Source organism: Centroberyx affinis, unplaced genomic scaffold (genome assembly GCF_046629955.1).
Source record: "Centroberyx affinis isolate AG114_WGS23_722 - 3 ecotype Tasmania unplaced genomic scaffold, CSIRO-AGI_Caff_v1 ptg006789l_1, whole genome shotgun sequence".
Classification (NCBI taxonomy): Eukaryota; Metazoa; Chordata; class Actinopteri; order Beryciformes; family Berycidae; genus Centroberyx; species Centroberyx affinis.
In genome coordinates, this window is record NW_027283444.1 from 63,625 (window position 1) to 76,517 (window position 12,893).

Below are 12,893 nucleotides of genomic sequence, written 5' to 3' on the forward strand. Positions count from 1 at the left end.
TCATTAGATGTTGCACTGCAGAGCTGCTGCTGCACCCAGATATGCCAACCCTAACCCTATGTCCCAGGGAACCCTGTCTATCTGTCTATACTGTAGGTGAAGCGATAACATGGGTCATTATTATACATTCTCTCCGAGTGCTAATTTCTAGTGAATGATATAGCCTACATTATATCATTCACTAGAAGTTAGCACTAATATATAACATAATAGTGATATTAAACAGGTTCTTGTTACGCTAAGGAACCTGTGGAACCCGCTCAAGGACTCCTGTCGTGCAACCGCTCGAAATCATTTAAAAAATCCCATCCATGCAGTTACAACCCCGGGTATGCGGGGGCGCCAGAGTGCTCCACCACCCGCCAGCTCTGACGTCGAAGAAGAAAAACGGCGCTGATTTTGAACTTTGGAGCAGAAGTAAGTAGTGTAAAAGTTTTGACAGACAGGTGTGGCTCTCTGGGCTCATGTTGCCAAGGAATTGGAGTATCTACACTAAAATAGGACGCCGGTTGCGTTACATGTCAGCCACACTATCACAGGAGAAATACTGCACAGGTAACTTCAGTGTATTTTATGTTTTTCTTGTTTAGCGTAACGTTAGATAGTTAATATTAACGCCAACTAGCTAACGTTAACGTTAGCATGCTGATAGCTTCATGGGAGCAGTTAACCAAGCTAGTCAAACTTTTCTAAGTAACTTACAGCAATGCACGGGGATATAGGACAATTTAGAGTAACACTTATTTTCTAGGGAAATAATAAAAACACTTGAAACTGTTTTTTTCTGTACATAGTAAACAAATATAACGTTAGAGGACACGGAAAACATTGATTCTTGATTCATTGATCTCCGGATTGAAAAGATGTCCGTTTTATTTCCCACGCTTTAGCTGAGATGTAGATCAACGCTAACAGCAAAGTATGACCCAAAATATTGTTCAGCCAACTCGCCCACTTCTCCCTACTAATCTAATGTCAATCGTAGCTAACCTAGCTACAGCAGGGCACCATGGAGTCGTCTGTGCTGAACCTGCACAACCAGTTCCAGAGTCTGAGAGCCCATGTGGACGTCCTGAATGAGGGCATTGAACCACGTAAGTTATTCCCACAGTTTGTTTTGGTATTTGTCACTTCTTCATGAGCCTGGAAGGAAAACATAAAGGAGCTACTTGTGTGGTTTAGCTGTGTGGTCTGCGGCATGATGCTGGACTGTCTGGTAGCAACATGTTGGGTGCAGTTTCTGTTTTCTGTTCCCATTCGAAAATATATACAATTGGTGTTATGAATTATTCGCCTCAGTCGTTTATTTTGTATGCAAAGACAGTATTCAGTGCAGAGCCTGTGCTTCACTGTGTAAAAGCTGACAGGGCCAGGACTACAGTCATGCTATGGGAATTGATGATGCAGCCTAAGACACAACTGGGGGTCGAAATAGTCAGTGGGGTGCGGTCGAAATTTCCATTTCAAGTAGTCCAGATAATGGAGTTCATTTGCATTTCAACTAACAGAAAAGCCCTATTGTTCATCTAGTCACTTTACATCAGAGCACTCTTTCTTCTTGCCCCCTATCTGAAGGTATTTTGTATATTGCCATGGTAATGAAAACCATTGATTTTAGGAAACATAATACACATAACCATTACAAAGGCATGTGGACAGCAGAAGTACAAACAAACTCTTCTTCCTGTGTCTTATCCAGAGTTCATCCAGATGGCGATGAACTTTGAGGACTGCCGTAAGAAGTGGCTGCAGGCAGGCGATGAGCTGGGTGCCTGTAAAGAGGTGCTGGCTAAGGCAGAGACCGAGAGAGGAGCCCTGGAGGTCAAACTAAAGCACGCTCGCAACCAGGTGGATGTCGAAATCCGTCGGCGGCAGAAGGCTGAGGCAGACTATGAGAAGCTGGTTGGTACAGCAGAGTTTACAGGTTACATAACATCACATACACCTGTCCTGCGTCGTTGTTTAGCATCAATTATGTGGCTGAACAGATCAAACTTGTCTTCCTTCGTTACAGCTAATATTGCCACTGAAGTTTATTTTGGTGCATAGCGTTTTAGGAAAAGCAGAGAAGCTAGGATAAATTAAGTTAATTTTTAGATCATGCCAGCAGCCAATGCACTTTGTAATGGTTTATGCCTCACATTGATGAACATGGGTCACTGCTTGTTAAGCTATGTATGAATAATATCGCACTAATTACAAATCGGTCATTACTCCTCATAACTGAATACTGCCTGTTTCTCTACTTATATCTCTGGGTGTGTGACTTTGTATGTGCGTACGCCTGTCCACCTGCCGGTTTGTGGGTATAGGAGCGCCAGCTGCAGCTGATCCGGGAGCTGCTGATCTCTGAGAACAACAGCAGCAGTGTCCACCTGAGTGAGGAGCAGCGCTCTGCCTTGGCCTTCCTCAGCGCCCACTCGCAGGCAGCACAGGCTACTAAAGCCAACCTCAACTCCAGCCGCAGGTCAGAACCTCCTAATCCAGTGGTGGGACAGATAGAGGTGCACCAATACCAGTTTGTGCTCACAGACTACTAAGAATGAACACTACATATGGAATGGAGAGAGTACACAGTAGACAATTTTGCCCAAAGAGAATTTTCTTTGTGTCTTTGTCTTTTTGTTAAGACTTAAGGTGTTGATTTAATAAAATGGTGTTCCATCTAATTGTATTATGTAGTTAAATATATGCAGTTTATCACAGCATCATCAAATAGCATTGTGCTTGTACTCACTTTTGGTTTCTGTAGCTTTCACTGATACCAAGGGTGAGCACCATACCAGAGCTGTAGTGTACATACATTAATCCCTAAATTTGAGCTCATAATTCACCATAACATGATGTCAGTGCTGAAAACAGGTATCTTAAGTGCTGTCTCTGATCTGTCTTACAGGTTAACCACCATTGATGAATCAGCCTCCTTGCTGTCAGACATTAGCTATGACCAAACGGATGATTCTCTGGTATATTGACCACTTTTCTTTTTCCTAGATCTTCTGCACTGTATATTAATGATAAACCACTGATTCAAGGACGCAATGCGGAATGTATTTGACATCTTACTTTTGAGTACATATGCTTTTATACCCAGAGTTTGGCTTATAAATGCAAAATAAGCTTTGTGGAACTTTCTAAACCCTTTATAACTTGTATTACAAGTGTTTTTCCTCCAGTTTTACAAACATTACAAATGTGAATTATTCAGTTAAAATTTACATATATATATATCTATAAAAAAAAAAACAATTAGCTGTAACAGGCAGTACTTGTATCAAAAGGACAGACACAAAAAAACATAATGAGAGAAATGTCTGCAGTCCAGTAAATTACTAAACTAGAGCTGCAACTATTAATCGATTAATCGATTAGTTGTCAACTATTAAATTAATCGCCAACTATTTTGATAATCGATTAATCGCTTTGAGTAATTTTTTAAGAAAAATAAGTCAAAATTCTCTGATTCCAGCTTCTTAAATGTGAATATTTTCTGGTTTCTTTACTCCTCTATGACAGTAAACTGAATATCTTTGGGTTGTGGACAAAACAAGACATTTGAGGATGTCATCTTGGGTTTTGGGAAACACTGATCGACATTTTTCACAATTTTCAGACATTTCATAGACCAAACAACTAATCGATTAATCGAGAAAATAATCGACAGATTAATCGACAATGAAAATAATCGTTAGTTGCAGCCCTATACTAAACAATGCCAGTACTGGGGCAACAGTGTTCAATATGTGATGCCAATTACGTATTGGGCTTTTAAGTAGGTCTACAATGGCTGTGTCTCCTCTTGTTCTCCAGGACTGGGACTCCTCTGTGATGAGGACTGTGAGGCTGCGGAAACGGCAGAAAAGAGTGAGTAGTGCTCAGTAGTTTCTTTACTCTTTGATAAGATGCCTTTGTGGTCTTGATGGTGATGGTGAGGGGTTAGGTTTAGAGACTGTTACTGGTTTCATTCCTGTTTTTCTACACACCAACACACATGAGGTTTGCTAGTTATTCTACAGTTTTTCAGTAGTCAAGCGATAAGAAAGTGTTCTTAAAATTTGTTTTTCATCCACAGCGTTCCTCCAGAAAACTCTCTGAGGTTCCTCCACAAACTGTGAAAAAACCTCGCTCCACTGGACGCACATCAGAGAGGGTAATACTGACCTCTGGAGCTGGCATAAAAAAAAATCAGTGTGTTTCTGTGAACCCATTTTTGGTCATAATGTCTCTTCATTGAAAGATCAGACAAGTAAAATTACTAGAGAGAGAAGGTAAAACCTATGCTTTTTTGGCTACACCAACTGAAATGGACATTAGTTTGCTGAAAATTGCATGAAATATCTGTTTCTTATGATTCAGATGAATGAGTCTGTGGTTGCCAAAACCACCATCACCGTCCCTGTCAATGGTGGTCCTGTTGAGGCCGTCTCCACCATTGAGACAGTGCCCTACTGGACACGCAGCAGAAGGAAGAGTGGTGAGAATATCCTAGATCTTCTATTTTTGGGACCTGACCCCACTGAAACCAATTTAACAACAACAATATCCTCAATGTACAATAACGGAATTAAGCTCTTTTTTGCTGATTTTAGGATCTGACTAACATATGATTGTGTCTATAGCTGCTCCATCATGGGCTGATACAACCACTACTGACCAATCTGAGACGGCCAGTGAGGCTCCCAGTACGCCAGCAACAGATGTCCCACCACCATTCAGAACCCCCAGAGCCAATGGGGGAGGAAAGAGACACCAATTCATCCCCAAAACGGTATGGCCACATGCATACCATTGACTGTGAGAGTGTAGCGTTTCAAGTTTCTCAGAAGTGCTAGCTGAATTACCTTGTTGCAGTAAGTGTAATCTACTTGCCTTGGTCACTATCCAGACTGACTGTCCGTCTTTGTACCCCTCACACCAAGGTGATCAAGTCAGAGTTCTGTGTACCATGTGGAAGAAGAACCAAGTTTGGTAAGATGTTCCTTCGGTGCCAGGATTGCAGGGTGGTGACCCATCCAGAGTGTCGGGACCGCTGCCCCTGCCCTGTAACCCTACTGCCACTAGCACCCCCATCAGGAACACAGAGGTACTACACTCTATAGTGCTACATGGCGTGCTTTGACGCTTTAATTTTTCAATGTTTCATGACTATTTTCATGTTAAACTATTTGATTGATGTGTCCTGTGTGTAGACCACCCTGGCTGACATGGCTCCACTCACCTCCCCCATGATCCCAGCCTTGGTGATCTACTGCATTAAGGAGATTGAACATAGGGGATTACATGAGGTGAGACTGGCTTCATTCTGGCACCGTTTACCTGCCAACTTCATGTTATGCTCCTGCCCTTTCCCCTGATGATTACACCAGATAATTTCTCTCTAATTGGTTATCTCATACATCAATACAGTATCACAAGCAGCCAACCAATAAGGCCAGGTTTCTTTATCTTTGCCTTGCCACAGGTTGGCCTGTACCGGGTCTCTGGCACTGATCGCTTGGTCAAAGAGCTGAAGGAGAAATTTCTTAGAGGGAAAACTCTGCCTCCCCTTAGCAAAGTAGAAGACATCAACGTCGTTACAGGTGTTCTCAAAGACTTCCTCAGGAACCTTCCAGAGCCGCTGCTCACCTTCCACCTCAACAAAGCCTTTATGCAGGCGGCAGGTTAGTTCCTGAGATATTAAATTAGTCACCTATAGACTAATTTATAAGTGACTAGAAGAATTTTTTGTCTGAATGTAATAGTTAGTTAACAAATGATTGTTATTCTTCCTAAGAACATGGCTTTAAATTGAGTGGTTATATGTGTATCATATAATTGGTCTTAATTTGCAGAAATCCAGGATGATGGCAACAGTCTTGCCATGTTGTACCAGACAGTCAGTGAGCTGCCCCATCCCAACCGAGACACTCTGGCCTGCCTGATGATCCATCTGCAGAGGTAAGAGATTTTCATCACTGGTATGGCACTGGCACTGCAGAGATGCTAAGATGCTTTCCATTTTATCCTGTTTTCCCTTTGACATCCCCTCATTCACTGCACCCATCAGATGTGACAGGATTGATGTAAATAACTATATGTGAACCAGGAGGAGTTGTGTCCAGATGCCTCAGGTTTGAGACTGGAGTGAACAAGGACAAGAGGGCATAGCTTTATGGAGTTGTTACCCTCTACTTTCTCAAATGCGATACAAGCCAGCTTTTTACTCTAGTAAAGATTTAATTAAACTTTCCTCTTTTCTGTTTCCAGGGTGTCCCAGTGTGTGGATACTAAGATGGATGTGAACAACCTGGCCAGGGTGTTTGGCCCTACCCTTGTGGGTCATGCTGTTCCTGACCCAGACCCTATGACAATCCTACATGACACCAATAGGCAGCCAAGGGTAGGGGGATTAGGTTGAATTTGACACACAGAACACGAATAGTGATCCTGGACCTGTTATACCTGTTCTTAAGTCAATGTGAAGTTTATATGGCCATGTGATGTGACCCTTAATTCAGATTCAGCGTTTCTGTTTTGACTGTGCATCCTGGATTTGTTTCTATCTTCCCAGGTGATAGAACGTTTGCTGAGTATCCCAGCAAGCTACTGGAGCCAGTATGCCCATCCAGATAGTACAGCAATGGACAACGCTCAGCACATCAATACTCCAGACCACAGAGGTAAATCACAGAAAGGAACAGTAAAGTAAACAAGATTTTGCTCCAAAATGATTGATAGCATGAGATTAAAACCAATTATTGCCATTTTTGAAGAATTGTAGGTAAGTTAAGTTTTTGGTTGACAAAAGGACCCAATTTTATAGATACTATATATTTTATAGACAATGATAAAATTCCAGTTAAGTTTTTTTCTCCAAAGTGGATATACAGTATGTTGAAATGGAGCTCCTCATTTGTTCCATGATTCAAAGGCTCATTTTAGTCTGCTAATAACTATCAGCGAGATCTAAAGCCTCCATTCCCCAACTACTTGATGGCCTGTGTTGAACTGATTCAAGATGTACTGATCATGAATGATTCTCTAGTGAGCATGTTGGGACCAGTGACCACTCCAGAGCACCACGTGATGACCAAAACGCCCTCCTCCAGCTCGCTGTCCCAGCGCATGAAGCAGACCCTCTCCAGCACCACCATGTAAGCGTGCGCGCACACACAAAAACACACACACAAAAAAAAAACCCACACACGCACACTGACTCAATCTCTCCCTATGGGTCACTCAGATCATGCAAACCAGAATAAACACATGTTTTTACTTCTAAACACAAGGCTTTATAGAGCTGCCAATTTTGTTTACTAAATATTATTAAGCAGAATAATTCACTATCTGTCCCCTCCTACCCTCCAGATTTGGGAGCAAGAGTAAACCATCAACTGCCTCTAATCGCCAGGTCAGCTTCTTTGCTTCTCCACAGCTGAAGTAATGGCAAAGAAAAAAAAAACGAAGTATGTATTTTTGGGTTATTTACTGCAATAACAAAATACTGTATATATTCACATAATCATGTGGGAAAACTACTGTGCAATTCTATCTTATAACAATTTTATAACACTGTCTTTTGTATTCAGATATTTTAAGCAATAGTTTCCAGACAGATTTTTCCTTTGAAAAAATATGTGTGCATAATAATGTTTGATTTTTATCTTTGATTACTAATGACTTTTTATTGACTAAAACTGTGGTAACATCTATGTAACTGTGACGAGGTTATACAGTTTTAATGACCAAGCAACCCACAAACCTAATCAAGGACCACTGTCTGCTATTTTGTTTTTAACACATAAACTATGCATTCATTGGTGTTTGTGTGTCTTTGGTCCTGTGGTTATAACCACAGAGACGGATGCACTCGCACATTTGAATATGCAGCTGGATTGAACAAAGAGGAAAAAAGTTGTATTATTGGCCATTCTAATAATTGTAGCTTGTCTTGTGACTTGGTTGCCTTGTCATTGTCCGGGAAACTGACACCTTATTTGTTTTCATAATTTTACATTTTGTTCTATATTTATGTTGATGTTGACTGTTGTATGAAAGCAGATAAGGTATACAAATCATGACAATTTATAATCCCTGATTATTTTTTTTTACAGTCATGCAATGCATACAGTAATACTGAATGGGAATTATCTTGCCTTTTGCACTGTATCTGTGGAACTATCTCTGTAATGTATTTCTGCCTGAGAATACTTACCACAAGAGGTTGCCATTGCACCATTTTCGATATGCTAGCCTTAGCCTGTGAAGAGGATTTATTTTATGTGCAGATCCAGTGAGCATTACTGACACCCCTTATGTTGGTCAATCAACAATCATGTGAAATTTTATTAAAGGGGAATACCACTCAATTTAGAAATGTGTTATTCCTATGGCTGAGGACAGCCTAGTCAACATTTTACTACTGCCAGTAACCAGAAACCTGAGACTCAGATCTGTGACGTCATCACAATAAAATCTGGAGCTACTCTGTAATTTATGAATGAAAGACTGGAAAGACAATGTTTGTGTTTTTTTTTCTAATTACATTGAACATAATGAACCAGACTCTTTACTCTACCTTCTCTCTGCTGCTGTCACAGTCACCTTTATTAACTCCAGATTTCACATGTTGATGACTTCACAGCTTCAAGTCTTAGTTCTTTAGGGGATGATTGTTCCTGTTGATATATATTGATTCACAGTGTTTACTCATAATACCAAATACAGTATGTTATGCTAGCTAATAGGGAAATGTGCATAGTATGGGATTTAAGACTCCTATAGATCTTTATTGTATGATTTTTACATTACATTTATTACATTATGTGGCTCCATTTCTGTAATGAAATATTGTCTGCCTAACTGATGTCGTTAGTTGCATTGATAATCATGTGGACTGAATTAAGATTCATTCCTTTGCTTGAGCTCAAATAAGATCACACAAAAGTCCATGGTTGGGCTAAAAATAAAACATCAAAAGACTTGTGCTTTTGTCTTAGTCGGTGTTGTTCATGCATGAGATGGGCATGTGGGGCAGGGAACCCTGCAGTAATTGTGCAGGAGATCGGGGCACAGAGCATGTGAAGCATACACGCCATGTATGGGTTTTGTTACCACTAATTCAACCAAAAAAAAACGTAACATCTGGACATGGATTAGTGTTACCCTATTAACTGTGAATATGATATGTTATTAATGCCACATTCATGTTTAACACTCTTCATCTTCATTTTCCTAGTGTAAATTGAATGTTGGCCATTGTTATTCAAGATCTTCCTCACTGAAAGGGCGAGAGCACACCGCCAGTTATTCCAAGACAGGCATGGCACTGAATGATAATGCAATTTGGCTCATTGTTCCAATAGTCATTACAGCTATCTCCATAATCTATTGGGCTGAGTGGGCAGGCGATGAGGTCCAACATTATTATGAATTAAAGCAGGGATCATTTATACATCTTATAGTTATTCCATTAACAGTTACTGTGGAGAGAGCTAAGCCAGACTGAACCCACTGACATATATTTTATACGGCCTCATTCAACACAGGGCTTCAGCAACACAAAAGGCCCTTTGAGATCTAAGCCTGGCTGTTTGGGGGAGAAATGAGAATTTGGTATACAGTGTTCATCCAAATTAGTTTATTCTTTCTTCCTTTCTCTCCCTGTCACACACATGCACACGCATGCGGGCATGCACGCCTGCAGAGAAGACCCTTCAAAGAATGTTTGAATTTCAAATCAACATTAATAGTTCATTAGCCTGAAATAAGGTCTCCTGTGTGTCGATCTGTCCTCTCATTGGGGGATTCTGTGTTTATTTATGCTGTACGGTGAAGTAGAATACGCTCAGCGGCTACAGACATCAAACAGCTGGCTGTGTGTATCTCTGTAGCTCTATATTCCACTATAACCCAGTGTGCAGTGATGGAGCGCCACTGTGCTGTGGGACTGCAAGGGCCAAATGAGTAACTAGTCCAATTAAGAGCTCTTAAATAAATTACAATGTAAGCTAGTAAACACACAACAACAACACTATTTAATTCATCTCTTTATACACTGAACTGCAGGCAGCAATGCCAAAGACACCAACAACAGTATTAGCTTCACCGAATACAATTAATACATTGTTCAATTGATATAGGTTCAGTTATTGCTGCTGTTATTGATTGATTGATTGAAGATGACGTCTATGTCACGCTCTAGCTGGCTGGGTGTCTGGAGTATTGCTTGCTTTAGGTCAGGGCCAATAATGTCAACACCTCATAGATGTCAACTCGATAACTGAATCCCACCCCAGCCAATTCCACCCATCTGATCATATATACAATCAATACATTTGTTAATGTCAAAAGCCATGTTAACCATAAGACACAAACGTTCATTGCATGTCTTGTGCCAGACTACTGCTTAAATATATTTTTTTAGACATACAGTATACTGTCCAGTGTCCACATATTTTGTCACCTGCTGGAGGCTTGTTGCAAGATTTGGTGGTGGATTATTTTAAGTTACTTGCAGATTTGTTTTTGAAATTGCATAAAAGGGGCTGGGGTGAATGAGCAGTCAGTTAGGTTTATGAATGCAGGTATAATCCCAGCTGCAAATTTATAAACTTGAAGACTAAGACCAATATGCTGCTTCTTAAGCTTGGCTAAGCTTGTTGCATCTCTGAAAACTGGTTGTCCAGGTTTTCATTCTCACACTTGTTAGTGAATTATGTGACAGATTGTGCAATCAATATGCTTTCTATTTGGTGAATTAAACATACAACACTGGGGCTTGCACAAGAAGTGAACAGCTGAAATACCGAACTAAGTTAGGTCTATATAGTATAAACCCTCAACAAAACAAGACAAGAGCCATTGGCCAATCACCTGCACTCTACACCCACCTAAAGCCAGTGAGTTTTTTACCTGCAAATAATGATATGGCTGCTTCGTCTTCGATGCGCTCTCTCTCTATCTGTTCTCCTGCTCCTTCCCTCCTCTTTTTCCCTGCTCCTCTCCACCCCTCCTTTGAATCGAACCGGCGTCTTAGCCAGCTAGCATGCGTGGTCGATACCTTGTTACCACAGAGAAATCAATTATCTCGACCAAGCAGCAGGGGAAAGAGGTAATAATGAAAGAATGCTCCTCCCTCCCAGACGATGGCCATGGCCATTAATATGAATTTATCATTGACTGAGGAGATTTATGGAGCAAGTTGAGGGCCTGAGTTCACGCTCTCTTTCCAGTGTGACTTCAATGTCTGGCTATAAGTGTACGCTAAATGGGTAACAGGTTGTTGTATTGACTACATTCTTGTCCTAAAGCCAGATTTTAAACTTAAAAGGTAACTTGATCGCTCAGGTTTGTGGAATAAGGCGACTGTCATCTGGAAAGTGTCAACTCCATTTCCTTTTCTGACTTGAGATGCAAAAGAAACAGTGATGTGACATTAAACCATGCTCTTAAAACACCCACACATCACTGTCAGATGACAAGGCCTTCTTACTTGTTTAGGTCAGTGTGCCAAAGACCAGGGTTCGATCATACACACCTCTCAGTCAAATACTTGGCTTCTCTGAGAGGGAAGCAGACACAGAAATGAAGGACAACGCGGCACACGCTCAGATACATCCTACATTCAACACAGAGCAGTTTGGTATCAGCGGGGCGCACTGTATGCTGAACAGGAACGATAGCTGCATCAGATGCCACCGTTTTGACAGACAGACAGACATGGGAGCTGGCAGCGGGCAGAGCCTGGACGACGGGCCGCTTTTCAATTAGACGTCTGAGCGTCACTCTCTCTCGGGTGACGGGGGGGGGGGGGGGCGGCCGTGCCAGGAGGCCTGACGGGTAGGTGGGCATGGCGGTGTTCTCTGCCTACCTCGCCTGCCCATTTGGGCCTGTAATGAGCGTCGTTGTGACGACTTGTCTGACAGCTGCTGCAAGGAGGGGGAAAAAAAAACACACCACCACCATCACCACAGCCGAGGAAGACGGAAAAGTGCAAATGAGAGCGAGAGAGGAGAAGAGAGTGGAGAGGGAAAATATGTGTAATTCGGGCTTGCTCTTAAGGCAGCAATAAATTCCATTTTAATGGGGCACCACAGCAGTAGCAGGCACTCAGCAGTCTGTTGTGTTTGATGCCAAATTGTGCAGAATAAACAGATTTGCTGTGCAGCTGGTCCAAACACACACTCTCTTTTTCTCCCTCTCTCTTTCTCACTCTGTCTTCCTCTCTCTCTCTCTCTCTCTCACACACACACACCCACACCACCCACTATCGCTCTCTCACTCTCCGTCTCCCTCTCCATCTCTCCCTCCCCATATCTCCTTCCCCATCTCTTCCCACCCCCCCCCCCCTGGACATACCAGACAAGAATTAGACAAATCATCACAAAAAGATGGCAAGTGCTTTGATTTATTTTCTTCCACTCAACTGAGCACTCATCTCCAGCTGTCACACACAGTGAAGGCAGAGTATTTGTTTTATCAGGGAAAAGAGGCACGCATGGCATTAGTGAGAAACAACATGCCACATCTGGCTCATTTCCCTCTCATAAGATGAATCTTTGGTCAGCCTGGACAGGTCCATCATACTAGTCTGAAGTCTGTGCAGTGGCTTGTGGTGTATTAGAACCAATACTCTCATTAACCCTCGTGCAGTGGACACTGAGCATAGACGGACCTCAGTACAGTACATACATCCATTCATCCATCAACTTGCTGACTAATCTCATGCTTCATCTGTTAGGATCTCTGATTATCGGCGATGTATTGCAAAAACAGAAGGATGTCACTCTGTGCAACAATCTGACTCGGAATCAAAGAAATGAAGCTCTATTATGTGTAGAGATTGAGATCATGATGTCATGAATAGGCTGCATCATGTGACTCTGCCTGATACTTGAAGGAATCTTTTTATA

At 41.7% G+C, this 12,893-nt stretch overlaps 1 pseudogene; it reads left to right on the plus strand.

The window, feature by feature from the left end:
- Positions 1–432: 432 nt before the first annotated feature.
- On the plus strand, positions 433–7,442 carry LOC139639069 (rac GTPase-activating protein 1-like; annotated as a pseudogene).
- Positions 7,443–12,893: the final 5,451 nt, after the last annotated feature.